The sequence below is a fragment of the Ranitomeya variabilis genome, chromosome 1 (assembly GCF_051348905.1).
Source record: "Ranitomeya variabilis isolate aRanVar5 chromosome 1, aRanVar5.hap1, whole genome shotgun sequence".
NCBI lineage: Eukaryota > Metazoa > Chordata > Amphibia > Anura > Dendrobatidae > Ranitomeya > Ranitomeya variabilis.
In genome coordinates this window covers 922157206-922177370 of record NC_135232.1, presented here as the reverse complement: position 1 = coordinate 922177370, position 20165 = coordinate 922157206, and positions in this window count along the sequence as shown.

The window sequence follows — 20165 nt, the reverse complement described above, 5'->3', positions numbered from 1 at the left end:
TCTCCTCTCACAGTCAATATTTGTGGGGGGCTGTCTATCCTTTGGGGATTTTCTCTGAGGCAAGATAGTTTTCCCTTTTCTATCTCTAGGGTAATTAGTTCTCCGGCTGTGTCAAGATGTCCAGGGAGTGTTAGGTACATTCCACGGCTACTTCTATTTGCGGTGTTAAGTTCAGGGTCTGCGGTCAGTACAGGTACCACCTTCTCCAGAGTACGTCCCATGCTGCTCCTAGGCCACCAGATCATAACAGTTAATGCCACCTGATGCCACTCTTAAAATAGGTTTTGAGACTTTAACCCCTTAAGCCCCAAGGGTGGTTTGCATGTTAGTGACCGGGCCAATTTTTACAATTCTGACCACTGTCCCTTTATGAAGTTATAACTTTGGAACGCTTCAACGGATCCTGATAATTCTGACATTGTTTTCTCGTGACATATTGTACTTCATTGTAGTGCTAAAATTTATTCGATAAGACTTGCGTTTATTTGTGAAAAAATGGAAATTTGGCGAAAATTTTGAAAATTTTGCCATTTTCCAACTTTTAATTTTTATGCCCTTAAATCACAGAGATATGTCACACAAAATACATAATAAGTAACATTTCCCACATGTCTACTTTGCAGCAGCACAATTTTGGAACCAAATTTTTTTTGTTAGGGAGTTATAATGGTTAAAAGTTGACCAGCAATTTCTCATTTTTACAACACTATTTTTTTTAGGGACCACATCTCATTTGAAGTCATTTTGAGGGGTCTATATGATAGAAAATAACCAAGTGTGACACCATTCTAAAAACTGCACCCCTCAAGGTGCTCAAAACCACATTCAAGAAGTTTATTAACCCTTCAGGTGTTTCACTGGAATTTTTGGAATGTTTAAGTAAAAATGAATATTTTACTTTTTTTCGCACAAAATTTACTTCAGCTCCAATTTGATTAATTTTACCAAGGCTAGTAGGAGAAAATGGACAGCAAAAGTTGTTGTCCAATTTGTCCTGAGTACGCTGATACCCCATATGTGGGGGGAACCACCGTTTGGGCGCATGGCAGAGCTCGGAAGGGAAGGAACGCCATTTGGAATGCAGACTTAGATGGAATGGTGTGCAGGCGGCACATTGCGTTTGCAGAGCCCCTAATGTACCTAAACAGTAGAAACCCCCCACAAGTGACCCCATATTGGAAACTAGACCCCCCAAGGAACTTATCTAGATGTGTTGTGAGAAATTTTAACCCCCAAGTGTTTGAATACAGTTTATAATGCAGAGCCGTGTAAATAAAAAATCATTTTTTCCACAAAAATTATTTTTTAGCCCCCAGTTTTGCATTTTACCAAGAGTAACAGAAGAAATTGGACTCCACAAGCTGTTGTCCAATTTGTCCTCAGTACGCTGATACCCCATATGTGGGGGGAACCACCGTTTGGGCACATGGCAGAGCTCGGAAGGGATGGAACGCCATTTGGAATGCAGACTTAGATGGAATGGTGTGCAGGCGTCAAATTGCATTTGCAGAGCCCCTAATGTACCTAAACAGTAGAAACCCCCCACAAGTGACTCCATATAGGAAACTAGACCCCCCAAGGAACTTATCTTGATGTGTTGTGAGAAATTTGAACCTCCCAAGTGTTTCACTACAGTTTATAATGCAGAGCCGTGAAAATAAAAAATCATTTTTCCCACAAAAATTGTTTTTCAGTCCCCCAAATTTTTTTTTCCCAAGGGTAACAAGAGAAATTGGACACCAAAAGTTGTTGTCCAATTTGTCTTGAGTAAGCTGATACCCTATAGGTTGGGGTAAACCCCTGTTTGGGTGCACGGGAGAGCTCGGAAGGGAAGGAGCACTGTTTTACTTTGTCAATGCAGAATTGGCTGGAATTGAGATCAGAAGCCATGTCACGCTTGGATAGCCCCTGATGTGCCTAAACAGTGGAAACCCCCAATTCTAACTGAAACCCAAACCCTAGCCCCAACCCTAGCCCTAGCCCCAACCCTAACCCTAACCCTAGCCCCAAACCTAGCCCTAACCGTAAGCCTAGCCCTAAACCTAGCCCTAACCCTAGCCCTAACCCTAGCCCTAACCCTAGCCTTAACCCTACCCCTAGCCCTAGCCCTAACCCTACCCCTAACCCTAGCCCTAACCCTAGCCCTAACCCTAGCTCTAATCCTAACCCTAGTCCCAATCCTACCCCTAGCCCTAACCCTAGCCCTAACCTTAATGGAAAAATGGAAATAAATACATTTTTTGAATTTTATTATTTTTCCCTAACTAAGGGGGTGATGAAGGGGGGGTCGATTTACTTTTATAGCATTTTTTTAGCTGATTTTTATGATTGACAGCCGTCACAGACTAAAAGACGCTTTTTATTGCAAAAAATAGTTTTTGCATCTCTGCATTTTGAGAGCTATCATTTTTCCATATTTTGGTTCACAGAGTCATGTGAGGTCTTGTTTTTTGCGGGACGAGTTGCCGTTTTTATTTGTAACCATTTTGGGCACGTGTCATTTTTTGATCGCTTTTTATTCCGATTTTTGTGAGGCAGAATGACCAAAAACAAGCTATTCAAGAATTTCTTTTGGGGGGGGGGCGTTTATACTTTTCCGCGTTTGGTAAAATGGATACAGCAGTTTTATTCTTCGGGTCAGTACGATTACAGCGATACCTCATTTATATCATTTTTTTATGTTTTGGCACTTTTATGCGATAAAAACTATTTTATAGAAAAAATAATTATTTTTGCATCTCTTTATTCTGAGGACTATAACTTTTATTTTTTCGCTGATGATGCTCAATGGTGGCTCGTTTTTTGCGGGACAAGATGACGTTTTCAGCGGTACCATGGTTATTTATATCCGTCTTTTTGATCGCGTGTTATTCCACTTTTTGTTCCGTGGTATGATAATAAAGCGTTGTTTTTTGCCTCGTTTTTTTTTACCGCATTCACTGAAGGGGTTAACTAGCAGGACAGTTTTATAGGTGGGGTCATTACGGACTCTGCGATACTAAATATGTGTACTTTTATTTTTTTTTATTTATTTAGATAGAGAAATGTATTTATGGGAACAATATATATATATATATATACTTTTTTCTTTATTTACGATTTTTTTTTTTATTACACATGTGAATATTTTTTTTTTACTTTACAACATTGCCCCAGGGGAGGGCATCATGTTATAGGGTCATATCGCTGATCTGTCACTTTGCAGAGCACTGTGTCAGATCAGCGATCTCACATGCAGGGCTGCAGGCTTACCAGCGCTTGCTCTGAGCAGGCGCTGGTAAGCCACCTCCCTGCGGACCCGGATGCAGCTCCACGGCCATTTTGGATCCAGGGCCTGCAGGGAGAAGAAGGTAGGAGACCCTCGGAGCAACGTGGGTCTCAGCAAAGCACGCAGGGAGCCCCCTCCATGCGCAATGCTTCCCTATGCTGCAGGAACACTGTGATCATGTGTCATCGCAGTTTTCCAGGGGTTAATGTGCCAGGAGCGGTCCGTGACCGCTTCTGGCACATAGTGCTGGATGTCAGCTGCGATAGTCAGCTGACACCCGGCCGCGATCAGCCACGCTTCCCCCGTGAGCACGGCCGATCGCATATGACGTACTATCCCGTCACTGGGAATTAAGTCCCAGGTCACCTTGATGGGATAGTACGTCATGGGATTAAGGGGTTAAGACTGAGTCCCTCTTTCATAAATGAAACAAGATTTGTCTCCTTATGTGTCACACACCACATGGCCAGCTAGGGTTGTTAAATGTTACAATGACATTTCCCAGTGAATGCATTTGTATTGGTTGAAAGCAATGTTAAAGTTGAAAAACGCATCAAAAACGCTGCGCGTGAACATATCCCAAGTGGTGGAGGAACATTTTGGTCTGGGGTTAATTATTTTGCCTTATATACAAGTCATTACCCTGGAAAGGATGTACCTTAACATATTTCCAAGCAAAATCCATTTTGGTTTTGTTTTTGTATGTTTTTTGGTGCACCTGTAAAAATGGCGTGAAACTCTGACAACATTGCTTACAGCTGTGACCTTGGAGTCAGAAATGCTTCCAGGGGCGATCCCCATGATGTTCCCATGTCATTTGAGTAGTGTTTACATCATTTTCAGACATTTTTAGACCTTAAAAAGACCCCCGTGGGGGATCACGGTAAAAATACTTGGGTTTCCCTATACTTACATTGGGCTCATTGCTTGGGTCGAGTACCAGAGTATTCCAATTTGCTCGACCTGAGCAACGAGCACCCGAGCATTTTAGTGCTAGCTCATCACTACTTGCAACCCTTTCAAAATTGCGACAGGCTGCGCATGAACCACCGGGAAAACAACCCTGGCGTGGTTTACCCGTGTAAAAGGGAAGGGATGTTTGGGCTTCATAGTGGCTTTTCACCAGCAGATCTTTTAGATTATTACTCCTCCTTGTAGTTAGTAGAGGTCTGTCTGGGAGCAATTTTCCCAGGGCTGGTTCTGTCTTTAGAATGGACCAATGCCTATTCAAAATATTTCTGATAGTGCCCAGTCTATTGTTATAGGTGGAAATTAACCTGATTCTATGAGCTTGTTTCTCCCTGGAGCCAGACAGTTGGCGGTCACGGTTGAACGCCAAATGCAACGGTGGCCATAGTAAATACAGGTGCTTCTCCCAAAGTTAGAATATCATGAAAAAATGTATTTATTTCAGCTCTTCAATACAATAATAATAATAATTTTTATTTGTATAGCGCCAACATATTCCGCAGCACCTTACATTATAGAGGGGACTTGAACAGACAATAGAGATTACAGCATAACAATAAGCACAGATCAAGAAAGCTCGGAATCAAGTATGACCCCAAGGCAGTGGGCATGTTGCTTGGGAGTAATGGTGGAACTGCACACAGAGATGGCAATGTCAGGCAAAGGTAGGTTAGTAGAGGGAGAAAACACGAGAAATTCAGTTTTTGACAGGTTCAGTTTCAGATAGAGGGAGGACATGCTGTTAGAGACAGCAGTAAGATAATCTCAGGTGTTTTCTAAAAGGGCAGGGGTGATATCAGGAGCAGAAGTGTATAATTTGATGTCATCAGTAGGGTTGAGCGAAACGGGTCGATCATTTTCAAAAGTCGCCGACTTTTGGCTAAGTCGGCGTCTCATGAAACCCGATCCGACCCCTGTGCTTGTCGGCCATGCGGTACGCGACTTTCGCGCCAAAGTCGCGTTTCAATGACGCGAAAAGCGCCATTTCTCAGCCAATGAAGGTGAACGCAGAGTGTGGGCAGCGTGATGACATAGATCCTGGTCCCCACCATCTTAGAGAAGGGCATTGCAGTGATTGGCTTGCTGTCTGCGGCGTCACAGGGGCTATAAAGGGGCGTTCCCGCCGACCGCCATCTTACTGCTGCTGATCTGAGCTTAGGGAGAGGTTGCTGCCGCTTCGTCAGAAGCAGGGAGAGCGTTAGGCAGGGTCCACTAACCACCAAACCGCTTGTGCTGCAGCGATTTCCACTGTCCAACACCACCTTCGGTGTGCAGGGACTGTGGAAGCTATTTTTTTTTTTTTTTCCCCTCAGCGCTGTAGCTCATTGGGCTGCCCTAGAAGGCTCCGTGATAGCTGTATTGCTGTGTGTACGCCACTGTGGAAACCAACTGCTTTTTTCAAAGCACATATCCTCTTGTTCCTTCCTTTCTGCACAGCTATCTTTTTTGTTTGTCCACACTTTTTATTTAATTTGTGCATCAGTCCACTCCTATTGCTGCCTGCCATACCTGGCTTACATTACTGCAGGGAGATAGTAATTGTAGGACAGTTTTTTTTTTTTTTTTTTTTTTTTTTTGTGGGAGATTAAGATTGGCATTTCTGCTACAGTGCCATCCCTGTGTGTGCCATCTCTCACTGAGTGGGCCATAGAAAGCCTATTTATTTTTTCCGTGATTTGTGTTCTAAAATCTACCTCAACACAAAAACACTACATCAATCAGTGGGAGAAAAATATTGGCCTCAGTCAGGGCTTGTGTGCCACTGCTGTGTGTGCTATCTCTCATTCAGTGGGCTATAGCAAGCCTATTTTTTTTTTTTTTTTTTAATATTATTTGGTTTCTAAAGTCTCCCTGAAAAAAAAAAAAAACCTAAAAAAACAGTGGGAGAGTAATATTGCCCTTTCAGCTTGTGTGCCAGTCTTGACTCCTGGGTGTGCCACCTCTCTCCCTCTCATTCAGTGGGCCATAGAAAGCCTATTTATTTTTTTTTTTTAATATTATTTGGTTTCTAATTCTCCCTGAAAAAAAAAAAAAAACCTAAAAAAACAGTGGGAGAATAATATTGCCCTTTCAGCTTGTGTGCCAGTCTTGACTCCTGGGTGTGCCACCTCTCTCCCTCTCATTCAGCGGGCCATAGAAAGCCTATTTATTTTTTTTTAAAAATATTATTGGGTTTCTAAAGTCTCCCTGAAAAAACAAAAAATACATAAAAAAACAGTGGGAGAGTAATATTGCCCTTTCAGCTTGTGTGCCAGTCTTGACTCCTGGGTGTGCCACCTCTCTCCCTTTCATTCAGTGGGCCATAGAAAGCCTATTTATTTTTTTTTTTAAATATTATTGGGTTTCTAAAGTCTCCCTGAAAAAAAAAAAAAAACCTAAAAAAACAGTGGGAGAGTAATATTGCCCTTTCAGCTTGTGTGCCAGTCTTGACTCCTGGGTGTGCCACCTCTCTCCCTCTCATTCAGTGGGCCATAGAAAGCCTATTTATTTTTTTTTTAAAATATTATTGGGTTTCTAAAGTCTCCCTGAAAAAAAAAAAAAAAACCTAAAAAAACAGTGGGAGAGTAATATTGCCCTTTCAGCTTGTGTGCCAGTCTTGACTCCTGGGTGTGCCACCTCTCTCCCTCTCATTCAGTGGGCCATAGAAAGCCTATTTATTTTTTTTTTTAAATATTATTGGGTTTCTAAAGTCTCCCTGAAAAAACAAAAAATACATAAAAAAACAGTGGGAGAGTAATATTGCCCTTTCAGCTTGTGTGCCAGTCTTGACTCCTGGGTGTGCCACCTCTCTCCCTTTCATTCAGTGGGCCATAGAAAGCCTATTTATTTTTTCCGTGATTTGTGTTCTAAATTCTACCTCAACACAAAAACACTACATCAATCAGTGGGAGAAAAATATTGGCCTCAGTCAGGGCTTGTGTGCCACTGCTGTGTGTGCTATCTCTCATTCAGTGGGCTATAGCAAGCCTATTTTTTTTTTTTTTTTTATATTATTTGGTTTCTAAAGTCTCCCTGAAAAAAAAAAAAAAACCTAAAAAAACAGTGGGAGAGTAATATTGCCCTTTCAGCTTGTGTGCCAGTCTTGACTCCTGGGTGTGCCACCTCTCTCCCTCTCATTCAGTGGGCCATAGAAAGCCTATTTATTTTTTTTTTTAAATATTATTGGGTTTCTAAAGTCTCCCTGAAAAAACAAAAAATACATAAAAAAACAGTGGGAGAGTAATATTGCCCTTTCAGCTTGTGTGCCAGTCTTGACTCCTGGGTGTGCCACCTCTCTCCCTTTCATTCAGTGGGCCATAGAAAGCCTATTTATTTTTTCTGTGATTTGTGTTCTAAATTCTACCTCAACACAAAAACACTACATCAATCAGTGGGAGAAAAATATTGGCCTCAGTCAGGGCTTGTGTGCCACTGCTGTGTGTGCTATCTCTCATTCAGTGGGCTATAGCAAGCCTATTTTTTTTTTTTTTTTTATATTATTTGGTTTCTAAAGTCTCCCTGAAAAAAAAAAAAAAACCTAAAAAAACAGTGGGAGAGTAATATTGCCCTTTCAGCTTGTGTGCCAGTCTTGACTCCTGGGTGTGCCACCTCTCTCCCTCTCATTCAGTGGGCCATAGAAAGCCTATTTATTTTTTTTTTTAAATATTATTGGGTTTCTAAAGTCTCCCTGAAAAAACAAAAAATACATAAAAAAACAGTGGGAGAGTAATATTGCCCTTTCAGCTTGTGTGCCAGTCTTGACTCCTGGGTGTGCCACCTCTCTCCCTTTCATTCAGTGGGCCATAGAAAGCCTATTTATTTTTTTTTTAAAATATTATTGGGTTTCTAAAGTCTCCCTGAAAAAAAAAAAAAAACCTAAAAAAACAGTGGGAGAGTAATATTGCCCTTTCAGCTTGTGTGCCAGTCTTGACTCCTGGGTGTGCCACCTCTCTCCCTCTCATTCAGTGGGCCATAGAAAGCCTATTTATTTTTTTTTTTAAATATTATTGGGTTTCTAAAGTCTCCCTGAAAAAACAAAAAATACATAAAAAAACAGTGGGAGAGTAATATTGCCCTCTCAGCTTGTGTGCCAGTCTTGACTCCTGGGTGTGCCACCTCTCTCTCTCTAATTGTGGGCCATAGAAAGCCTTTTTTTTTTTTTTTTTTAATATTATTTGGTTTCTAAAGTCTCCCTGAGAAAAAAAAAAAAATAAATTAGGTGGGAGATTAATATTGACATTAGTGCTTGAGTGACAGTCCTGCGTGTGTGTCATCTCTGTGATTTTGTGCCACAGAAAACAGAGTGTGTAACATTGTGCCTGATTTTCCTTGTGGTCTCACCAACCTGTTAAGGGATATTGAAATCATACTGAAGTTATAGCTCACCGTGTAAGTTGTTTGACAGCAACAAATAAAGTTACTTTGGTTAAGATTTTAAAACAATGAGGAAGTCTGGTGCAAGAGGTCGTCGTGGGCGTTCATTGTCAGCTGGTAATGATGGTAGTGGTAGAGGAGCATCAGGTGGTCGTGGGGATAAAAATATTCCACCTAAGTCTGGAGCTGTGGAGCCAGTTTCGTCGTCAGGCTACACAAGGCCTCGAACGCTCTCTTTTCTGGGAGTAGGAAAACCGCTTTTAAAGGCGGAGCAGCAACAGCAAGTTTTGGCTTACATTGCAGACTCAGCCTCTAGCTCTTTTGCCTCCTCTTCCGAAACTGGTAAATGTAAAAGCAGCGCGTCGCTTGTGGATGTTCACGGTCAGGGACAAGTCGCTTCCTTGTCCTCCTCAGCAAAAACTACAACAAGAGAGAAGGATGCAGCAGGCGACACAACGGGTCACTCCATGGAGCTCTTTACACATACCGTCCCTGGCTTAGAAAGTGAAACATTTAACAGGCCATGCCCATTACAAGTATATTCTGACATGGAGTGCACTGATGCACAGCCACAGCCAGAGTACTATGCTGCTCCTTTGACTCAGACCACCACATTGCCCTCTCAGGGTACAGATCCACAATCAGACCCTGATGAGACTATGTTGCCCCGCCACGAACGCTATACCACCGACCGACACAGTGACACAGACGAAGTTGCACACGAGCTCGAAGAGGAGGTAATAGATGACCCAGTTATTGACCCCGATTGGCAGCCATTGGGGGAACAGGGTGCAGGCGGCAGTAGTTCAGAAGCGGAGGTGGAGGAGGGGCCGCAGCAGGCATCAACATCGCAACAGGTTACATCTGCCGGGCCCGTATCTGGCCCAAAACGCGTGTCAAAGCCAAAACCTGTTGGAGCACAGCGTTGCCATCCGGTTAAAGCTCAGTCTGCAATCCCTGAAAAGGGATCCGAGTCTAGGAAGAGTGCAGTCTGGCATTTTTTTAAACAACATCCAACTGATCAGCGCAAAGTCATCTGTCAAAAATGTTCAACTAGCTTAAGCAGAGGTCAGAATCTGAAAAGTCTAAATACTAGTTGCATGCATAGACACTTAACCACCATGCATTTTCAAGCCTGGACTAACTACCAAACGTCCCTCAAGGTTGTAGCACCCTCGGCCAATGAAGCTAGTCAGCAACGCAACATCCCTTCCGTCACTGTAAGGCCACCATTTTCCGCACCACAGGCAGTATCTGTGCAGGTTTCTTTGCCAGCCAAAAGCAGTCAGGGTCAGGGAATCACCAGTTTTGTAGGAGGAAATATTGCATCTAGGGCACCGGCGGAAACAATACCGTCTCCAACCATCTCTCAGTCTGCCATGTACACCGGCACACCCGAAAGTTCCACGATCTCCAGCTCTCCAGTCCAGCTCACCCTACATGAGACTCTGGTTAGAAAAAGGAAGTACTTATCCTCGCATCCGCGTACACAGGGTTTTAACGCCCACATAGCTAGACTAATCTCGTTAGAGATGATGCCCTACCGGTTAGTTGAAAGCGAAGCTTTCAAAGCCCTGATGGAGTACGCTGAACCACGATACGAGCTACCCAGTCGACACTTTTTTTCCAGAAAAGCCATCCCAGCCCTGCACCAGCATGTTAAACAGCGCATCGTCCATGCACTCAGGCAATCTGTGAGTACAAAGGTGCACCTGACTACAGATGCATGGACCAGTAGGCATGGCCAGGGACGTTATGTGTCCATCACGGCACACTGGGTGAATGTGGTGGATGCAGGGTCCACAGGCGACATCAATTTAGGGACAGTTGTGCCTAGCCCACGGTCTAGGAAACAGTTGGCTGTAGGCGTTCGCACCCCCTCCTCCTCCTCCTCCTCGTCCTCCTGCAGAAGCTACAGCTCTTCCACAGAACGCAGTCTGCCAACCACTCCATCGGCAGATGACACTGTTGCACACCAGTTGTCCCATTATGGGCCAGCTACTGCCAAGCGTCAGCAGGCTGTATTGGCTATGAAGTGCTTGGGCGACAATAGACACACCGCGGAAGTTCTGTCCGAGTTCTTGCAACAAGAAACGCAGTCGTGGCTGGGCACAGTAGATCTTGAGGCAGGCAAGGTAGTGAGTGATAACGGAAGGAATTTCATGGCTGCCATCTCCCTTTCCCAACTGAAACACATTCCTTGCCTGGCTCACACCTTAAACCTGGTGGTGCAGTGCTTATTGAAAACTTATCCTGGGTTCTCCGACCTGCTCCTCAAAGTGCGTGCACTTTGCTCACATATCCGACGTTCGCCTGTACACGCCAGCCGTATGCAGACCTATCAGCGGTCTTTGAACCTTCCCCAGCATCGCCTAATCATAGACGTTGCAACAAGGTGGAACTCAACACTGCACATGCTTCAGAGACTGTGCGAACAGAGGCGTGCTGTTATTTATTTGTGGGAGGATACACGGGCAGGCAGTAGGATGGCAGACATGGAGTTGTCAGGTGTGCAGTGGTCTAAGATACAAGACATGTGTCAAGTCCTTCAGTGCTTTGAGGAATGCACACGGCTGGTTAGTGCAGACAACGCCGTAATAAGCATGAGCATCCCCCTAATGCGTCTGCTGATGCAAAGTTTGACGCACATAAAGGAGCAGGCGTCTGCACCAGAGGAAGAGGAAAGCCTTGATGACAGTCAGCCATTGTCTGGTCAGGGCAGTGTACAGGACGAGGTAGCGGGCGAAGAGGAGGTGGAGGACGAGGAGGATGATGGGGATGAGTATATTTTTAATGCCGAACCTTTCCCGGGGGCACAGGAATTTGGTTGCGTGTCACGGCCGGGTTCTGGTTTTTTGAGGGACACAAGTGACGTAGATTTGCCTGCAACTGCCCCTCAACCAATCACAACCGGAGATTTGACAACTGGAACTTTGGCCCACATGGCGGATTATGCCTTACGTATCCTAAAAAGGGACACACGCATTACGAAAATGATGAACGATGACGATTACTGGTTGGCCTGCCTCCTTGATCCACGCTATAAAGGCAAATTGCAAAATATTATGCCACATGAGAACTTGGAACTAATATTAGCAACCAAACAATCAACTCTTGTTGACCGTTTGCTTCAGGCATTCCCAGCACACAGCGCACGTGATCGTTCTCACACGAGCTCCAGGGGGCAGCAGACTAGGAGTGTTAGGGGTGCACACATCAGAAGTGGCATTGGACAGAGGGGTTTTCTGACCAGGTTGTGGAGTGATTTTGCTATGACCGCAGACAGGACAGGTACTGCTGCATCAATTGAAAGTGACAGGAGACAACATTTGTCCAGTATGGTTACTAACTATTTTTCATCCCTTATCGATGTTCTCCCTCAACCGTCATTCCCATTTGATTACTGGGCCTCCAAATTAGACACCTGGCCAGAATTGGCAGAATATGCATTGCAGGAGCTTGCTTGCCCGGCAGCAAGTGTCCTATCAGAAAGAGTATTCAGTGCTGCAGGTTCAATATTAACCGAAAAAAGGACTCGTCTGGCTACCCAAAATGTTGACGATCTAACATTCATTAAAATGAACCACAACTGGATTTCGAAATCTTTTGCCCCACCTTGCCCGGCCGACACCTAGCTTTCCTATGAAAAGCTCTTGCCTGTGAATTACTTTTCTAATGTCTAATTTGCTGCAGCTGATTGTACAGCATACGACATGTTTACACCTCCCTAAATGGCAAAACTCCCCACACGGGGCCGTGGTATCGCGACTTGGCGCAAGCACCCGTGAGACTGCTGTTTGTCTGAAGAGGTGGGTGTGCTCGCTTTTGGTTGACGGCATTGCTACTGGGTCCCTCATAGTACAATGTAGTGTCTCTGGCGGTGGTGGTGCGCACCCAACGTCAGACACACCGTTGTAACATGAGGGGCCCTGGGGCGGTCCCGCCGGCCTCAAGAGAGTTCCCCCCTACCCCAGCTCAAAATGTGCTCTACCACGTGCAAAATTATGTCGCACAGCTCCACCAATCTTTAGTCTATTCGCTGACATCATTCAATGTCTGGCACTGACAATACAAATTTGTAGACATCTATGATGCAACTTAAAGTAGTCTGTGTCTGTGTCCTATATTGGCACCATTAAATAGTTACTGCCAAATTACTATGTCAGAAACTCAGTAGATGAGCCCACCCCTGTACCTAAGTATGCCACCTTTTTTTTTTGTTTTGGTTGTTTTGCGAGACATTAACATCTATTTATATTTTGGGAGTACTGGGACAGACACTCCTTGCACTACTCCTCCACTCACCACCAAGCTGCCTGTGTATCCATGTAACCGCTGTAAAACTGCCATGAGCCTATTGTTTGTTATTTTAGGCCTTTGATAGCCTGTCTGCGGCCCCTACTTGCAATACTCCTCCACTGACCACCAAGCTGCCTGCCCGTGTATCCATGTAACCGCTGTGAAACTGCCATGAGCCTATTGTTTGTTATGTTAGGCCTTTGATAGCCTGTCTGCGGTCCCTACTTTAAATACTCCTCCACTGACCAGACCACTGCTGCCCGTGTACCCCTGGAACCAATTATAAAGTGCCTACAGCCAGCCCATTTTCTTATGTTAGGCCTTTGAAGCCTGTCTGCGGTCCCTACTTTAAATACTCCTCCACTGACCACCAAGCTGCCTGCCCGTGTATCCATGTAACCGCTGTAAAACTGCCATGAGCCTATTGTTTGTTATTTTAGGCCTTTGATAGCCTGTCTGCGGCCCCTACTTGCAATACTCCTCCACTGACCACAATGCTGCCTGGAGTGCCTGCCTGTGTATCCATGTAACCGATGTAAAACTGCCATGACTGCCTACTGTTTGTTATTTTAGGCCTTTGATAGCCTGTCTGCAGCCCCTACTTGCAATACTCCTCCACTGACCACCAAGCTGCCTGCCCGTGTATCCATGTAACCGCTGTGAAACTGCCATGAGCCTATTGTTTGTTATGTTAGGCCTTTGATAGCCTGTCTGCGGTCCCTACTTTAAATACTCCTCCACTGACCAGACCACTGCTGCCCGTGTACCCCTGGAACCAATTATAAAGTGCCTACAGCCAGCCCATTTTCTTATGTTAGGCCTTTGAAGCCTGTCTGCGGTCCCTACTTTAAATACTCCTCCACTGACCACCAAGCTGCCTGCCCGTGTATCCATGTAACCGCTGTAAAACTGCCATGAGCCTATTGTTTGTTATTTTAGGCCTTTGATAGCCTGTCTGCGGCCCCTACTTGCAATACTCCTCCACTGACCACAATGCTGCCTGGAGTGCCTGCCTGTGTATCCATGTAACCGATGTAAAACTGCCATGACTGCCTACTGTTTGTTATTTTAGGCCTTTGATAGCCTGTCTGCAGCCCCTACTTGCAATACTCCTCCACTGACCACCAAGCTGCCTGCCCGTGTATCCATGTAACCGCTGTGAAACTGCCATGAGCCTATTGTTTGTTATGTTAGGCCTTTGATAGCCTGTCTGCGGTCCCTACTTTAAATACTCCTCCACTGACCAGACCACTGCTGCCCGTGTACCCCTGGAACCAATTATAAAGTGCCTACAGCCAGCCCATTTTCTTATGTTAGGCCTTTGAAGCCTGTCTGCGGTCCCTACTTTAAATACTCCTCCACTGACCACCAAGCTGCCTGCCCGTGTATCCATGTAACCGCTGTAAAACTGCCATGAGCCTATTGTTTGTTATTTTAGGCCTTTGATAGCCTGTCTGCGGCCCCTACTTGCAATACTCCTCCACTGACCACAATGCTGCCTGGAGTGCCTGCCTGTGTATCCATGTAACCGATGTAAAACTGCCATGACTGCCTACTGTTTGTTATTTTAGGCCTTTGATAGCCTGTCTGCAGCCCCTACTTGCAATACTCCTCCACTGACCACACCAATGCTGCCCGTGTACCCCTGGAACCTATTTAAAAGTTCATAGAGCCTAGTTATATATTTTATTTACTATTAATAAGGCCATGATGGACTACGCTGTACCACGCTACAAGCTAACCAGTCGACACTTCTTTTGCGAGAAAAGCCATCCCAACCCTCCACCAGCATGTAGAAGACCGCATTGTCCATGCACTCTGGCAATCTGTGAGTACAAAGGTGCACCTGACAACAGACGCATGGACCTGTAGGCATGGCCACGGAAGATTACGTGTCCATTACGGCGCAATGGGTTAATGTGGTGGATGCATGGTCCACAGGGGACAGCCTACTAAGTCTGTCTGCAGTCCCTAATTCAAATTGTCCTCCACTGTCTAAATCGGAACTTCCACCTTCTGGCTTTCGGCCTATAGTATCAGAAATTAAACTGCATTTGGCCTTCAACTTTGGTTAGGGCCTACTAACGGCTTCTGCCCCTCCCTGGTGTTGCCCTCAACTAAATAAAGCTGAGCTTCAACCTTCCGGCTCTCATTATGTGGTTTAAAAAAAAAAAATGGTGGTTAGGGCCTACTAACGGCTTCTGCCCCTCCCTGGTGTTGCCCTCAACTAAATAAAGCTGAGCTTCAACCTTCTGCTCCAAATTACCATTTTAAAAAATGCAATAGGCTTTTCAGGCCTACTAAAGGTGTCTGTCTGTGTGCCCCTCCCTGGTGTTGTCCTCAACTAAATAAAGCTGAGCTTCAACCTTCCGGCTCTCATTATGTGGTTTTAAAAAAAAAAATGGTGGTTAGGGCCTACTAACGGCTTCTGCCCCTCCCTGGTGTTGTCCTCAACTAAATAAAGCTGAGCTTCAACCTTCCGGCTCTCATTATGTGGTTTTAAAAAAAAAAATGGTGGTTAGGGCCTACTAACGGCTTCTGCCCCTCCCTGGTGTTGTCCTCAACTAAATAAAGCTGAGCTTCAACCTTCCGGCTCTCATTATGTGGTTTTAAAAAAAAAATGGTGGTTAGGGCCTACTAACGGCTTCTGCCCCTCCCTGGTGTTGCCCTCAACTAAATAAAGCTGAGCTTCAACCTTCTGCTCCAAATTACCATTTTGAAAAATGCAATAGGCTTTTCAGGCCTACAAAAGGTGTCTGTCTGTGTGCCCCTCCCTGGTGTTGTCCTCAACTAAATAAAGCTGAGCTTCAACCTTCCGGCTCTCATTATGTGGTTTTAAAAAAAAAAATGGTGGTTAGGGCCTACTAACGGCTTCTGCCCCTCCCTGGTGTTGTCCTCAACTAAATAAAGCTGAGCTTCAACCTTCCGGCTCTCATTATGTGGTTTTAAAAAAAAAATGGTGGTTAGGGCCTACTAACGGCTTCTGCCCCTCCCTGGTGTTGTCCTCAACTAAATAAAGCTGAGCTTCAACCTTCCGGCTCTCATTATGTGGTTTTAAAAAAAAAATGGTGGTTAGGGCCTACTAACGGCTTCTGCCCCTCCCTGGTGTTGCCCTCAACTAAATAAAGCTGAGCTTCAACCTTCTGCTCCAAATTACCATTTTGAAAAATGCAATAGGCTTTTCAGGCCTACTAAAGGTGTCTGTCTGTGTGCCCCTCCCTGGTGTTGTCCTCAACTAAATAAAGCTGAGCTTCAACCTTCCGGCTCTCATTATGTGGTTTTAAAAAAAAAAATGGTGGTTAGGGCCTACTAACGGCTTCTGCCCCTCCCTGGTGTTGCCCTCAACTAAATAAAGCTGAGCTTCAACCTTCTGCTCCAAATTACCATTTTAAAAAATGCAATAGGCTTTTCAGGCCTACTAAAGGTGTCTGTCTGTGTGCCCCTCCCTGGTGTTGTCCTCAACTAAATAAAGCTGAGCTTCAACCTTCCGGCTCTCATTATGTGGTTTAAAAAAAAAAAATGGTGGTTAGGGCCTACTAACGGCTTCTGCCCCTCCCTGGTGTTGCCCTCAACTAAATAAAGCTGAGCTTCAACCTTCTGCTCCAAATTACCATTTTAAAAAATGCAATAGGCTTTTCAGGCCTACTAAAGGTGTCTGTCTGTGTGCCCCTCCCTGGTGTTGTCCTCAACTAAATAAAGCTGAGCTTCAACCTTCCGGCTCTCATTATGTGGTTTTAAAAAAAAAAATGGTGGTTAGGGCCTACTAACGGCTTCTGCCCCTCCCTGGTGTTGTCCTCAACTAAATAAAGCTGAGCTTCAACCTTCCGGCTCTCATTATGTGGTTTTAAAAAAAAAAATGGTGGTTAGGGCCTACTAACGGCTTCTGCCCCTCCCTGGTGTTGTCCTCAACTAAATAAAGCTGAGCTTCAACCTTCCGGCTCTCATTATGTGGTTTTAAAAAAAAAATGGTGGTTAGGGCCTACTAACGGCTTCTGCCCCTCCCTGGTGTTGCCCTCAACTAAATAAAGCTGAGCTTCAACCTTCTGCTCCAAATTACCATTTTAAAAAATGCAATAGGCTTTTCCGGCCTACTAAAGGTGTCTGCCCCTCCCTGGTGTTGTCCTCAACTGAACAAAGCTGAGCTTCAACCTTCCGGCTCTCATTATGTGGTTTTAAAAAAAAAATGGTGGTTAGGGCCTACTAACGGCTTCTGCCCCTCCCTGGTGTTGCCCTCAACTAAATAAAGCTGAGCTTCAACCTTCTGCTCCAAATTACCATTTTGAAAAATGCAATAGGCTTTTCAGGCCTACTAAAGGTGTCTGTCTGTGTGCCCCTCCCTGGTGTTGTCCTCAACTAAATAAAGCTGAGCTTCAACCTTCCGGCTCTCATTATGTGGTTTAAAAAAAAAAAATGGTGGTTAGGGCCTACTAACGGCTTCTGCCCCTCCCTGGTGTTGCCCTCAAGTAAATAAAGCTGAGCTTCAACCTTCTGCTCCAAATTACCATTTTAAAAAATGCAATAGGCTTTTCAGGCCTACTAAAGGTGTCTGTCTGTGTGCCCCTCCCTGGTGTTGTCCTCAACTAAATAAAGCTGAGCTTCAACCTTCCGGCTCTCATTATGTGGTTTTAAAAAAAAAAATGGTGGTTAGGGCCTACTAACGGCTTCTGCCCCTCCCTGGTGTTGCCCTCAACTAAATAAAGCTGAGCTTCAACCTTCTGCTCCAAATTACCATTTTAAAAAATGCAATAGGCTTTTCAGGCCTACTAAAGGTGTCTGTCTGTGTGCCCCTCCCTGGTGTTGTCCTCAACTAAATAAAGCTGAGCTTCAACCTTCCGGCTCTCATTATGTGGTTTAAAAAAAAAAAATGGTGGTTAGGGCCTACTAACGGCTTCTGCCCCTCCCTGGTGTTGCCCTCAACTAAATAAAGCTGAGCTTCAACCTTCTGCTCCAAATTACCATTTTAAAAAATGCAATAGGCTTTTCCGGCCTACTAAAGGTGTCTGCCCCTCCCTGGTGTTGTCCTCAACTGAACAAAGCTGAGCTTCAACCTTCCGGCTCTCATTATGTGGTTTTAAAAAAAAAATGGTGGTTAGGGCCTACTAACGGCTTCTGCCCCTCCCTGGTGTTGCCCTCAACTAAATAAAGCTGAGCTTCAACCTTCTGCTCCAAATTACCATTTTGAAAAATGCAATAGGCTTTTCAGGCCTACTAAAGGTGTCTGTCTGTGTGCCCCTCCCTGGTGTTGTCCTCAACTAAATAAAGCTGAGCTTCAACCTTCCGGCTCTCATTATGTGGTTTAAAAAAAAAAAATGGTGGTTAGGGCCTACTAACGGCTTCTGCCCCTCCCTGGTGTTGCCCTCAAGTAAATAAAGCTGAGCTTCAACCTTCTGCTCCAAATTACCATTTTAAAAAATGCAATAGGCTTTTCCGGCCTACTAAAGGTGTCTGCCCCTCCCTGGTGTTGTCCTCAACTGAACAAAGCTGAGCTTCCACATTCTGGCTTTCGCCCTATACTATCAGATATTAAACTGCATTTGGCCTACTAGTGTGGTTAGGCCCTTGAAACAGTGTCTGCTGCTCTTGGGTTTGCTACTCCACTGAACAAAGCAATGCCGCCTGTTTAGTCCTGTTACCAATTTTGAACTGCATGTAGCCTACTTTATTCTTTGGCCCTATATCTGTTTCCTCCTCATCCTGCCCATTGCCCAGCCACTGCTAAATGAGTCTGCTGGTACATTGACCTAGACCACTACATTCCCCTTGTACTCTACACAGCCAGAATCTGTCCCTGCTGAAAGTAAGGTTCCCCTTCCCGCATGTTATACCACCTTACACAGGGACAAAGAGGAAGGTGCAGATGAAAGTGCAGGTTCCTTCATCAGGTGGGGGGGCATACTCGTTGGCGACGTCACTGGCACAGGGCCCCTCAGAGTACGCAAAAGTGTCGCTGCTGGTGGGAGGCGCCCCCGCCATGCAAACACACCGCCGTACTTTGAGGGGCCCTGTGCCAGTGGCAATGCGAACGAGTGGGCCCCCCCCCTGCTTGCTCAGGATCACAGCACTTGCAACTTTTAAATACTTACCTTTCCCTGCAACACCGCCGTGACGTAGTCCGCATTTCCTGGGCCCACGAAAAACTTGAGCCAGCCCTACTCCCCCCACAACTTTCACCCAATTCCCTATGCCCAACTATTATTATACAGTTAATTAAGATTGGCAAGCTTCAGAAACAAGAATGGATGTTTTTGGCATTAAAATGGGCACTGTAGGTGTTTTCCTGGCCTCCACTCACTGCCGACTATGCTTCCCCATTGACTTGCATTGGGTTTCGTGTTTCGGTCGATCCCCGACTTTTAGCGATAATCGGCCGACTGCACTCGACTCGACTCTGGACAAAATCGGGTTTCCCAAAACCCTACTCGATCTTAAAAAAATGAAAGTCGCTCAACCCTAGTCATCAGCATAGAGATGGTACTGGAACCCAAATCTACTGATTGTTTGTCCAATAGGGGCGGTATACAAAGAGAAGAGGAGGGGGCCTAGGACTGATCCTTGAGGAACCCCAACAGTAAGGGGAAGTTGAGGCGAGGAGGAACCAGCAAAAGATTCAGTGAAAGAGTGGTCGGAGAGATAGGAGGAGAACCAGGAGAGAACGGTGTCCTTAAGGCCGATGAAGTGGAGCATAGTGAGGAGGCGCTCATGATCCACAGTGTCGAATGCTGCAGAGAGATCCAAGAGAATAAGCATGGAGTAGTGACCATTAGATTTAGATGTTAGTAGATCATTAGAAACTTTAGTGAGGGCAGTTTCAGTAGAGTGTAAAGAGCGGAATCCAGATTGAAGAGGGTCGAGAAGAAAGTTATCTGAGAGATAGCAGATAAGACGGGTGTGGACAAGGTGTTCGAGGAGTTTAGAGATGAAGGGAAGACTAGAGACAGGTCTATCGTTAGCAGCACAGTTTTGGTCGAGGGATGGTTTTTTAAGTATTGGATGTATGATGGCATGCTTAAATGAGGAGGGGAAAATACCGGAAGAGAGAGAGAAGTTTAATATTTTTGTTAGGTGAGAGGTGACAGCAGGGGAAAGGGACAAAAACTGAAACTCATATATTATATAGTCATTACAAAAAGACTGATCTATGTCAAGTGTTTATTTCTGTTAATGCTCATAATTATGGCTTAGAGCCAATGAAAACCCAAAAGTCATTATCTCAGTAAATTATACTTTAAAATACTTTATAACATGTATGCCTACTAAATTGTATGTTCAGTAGATG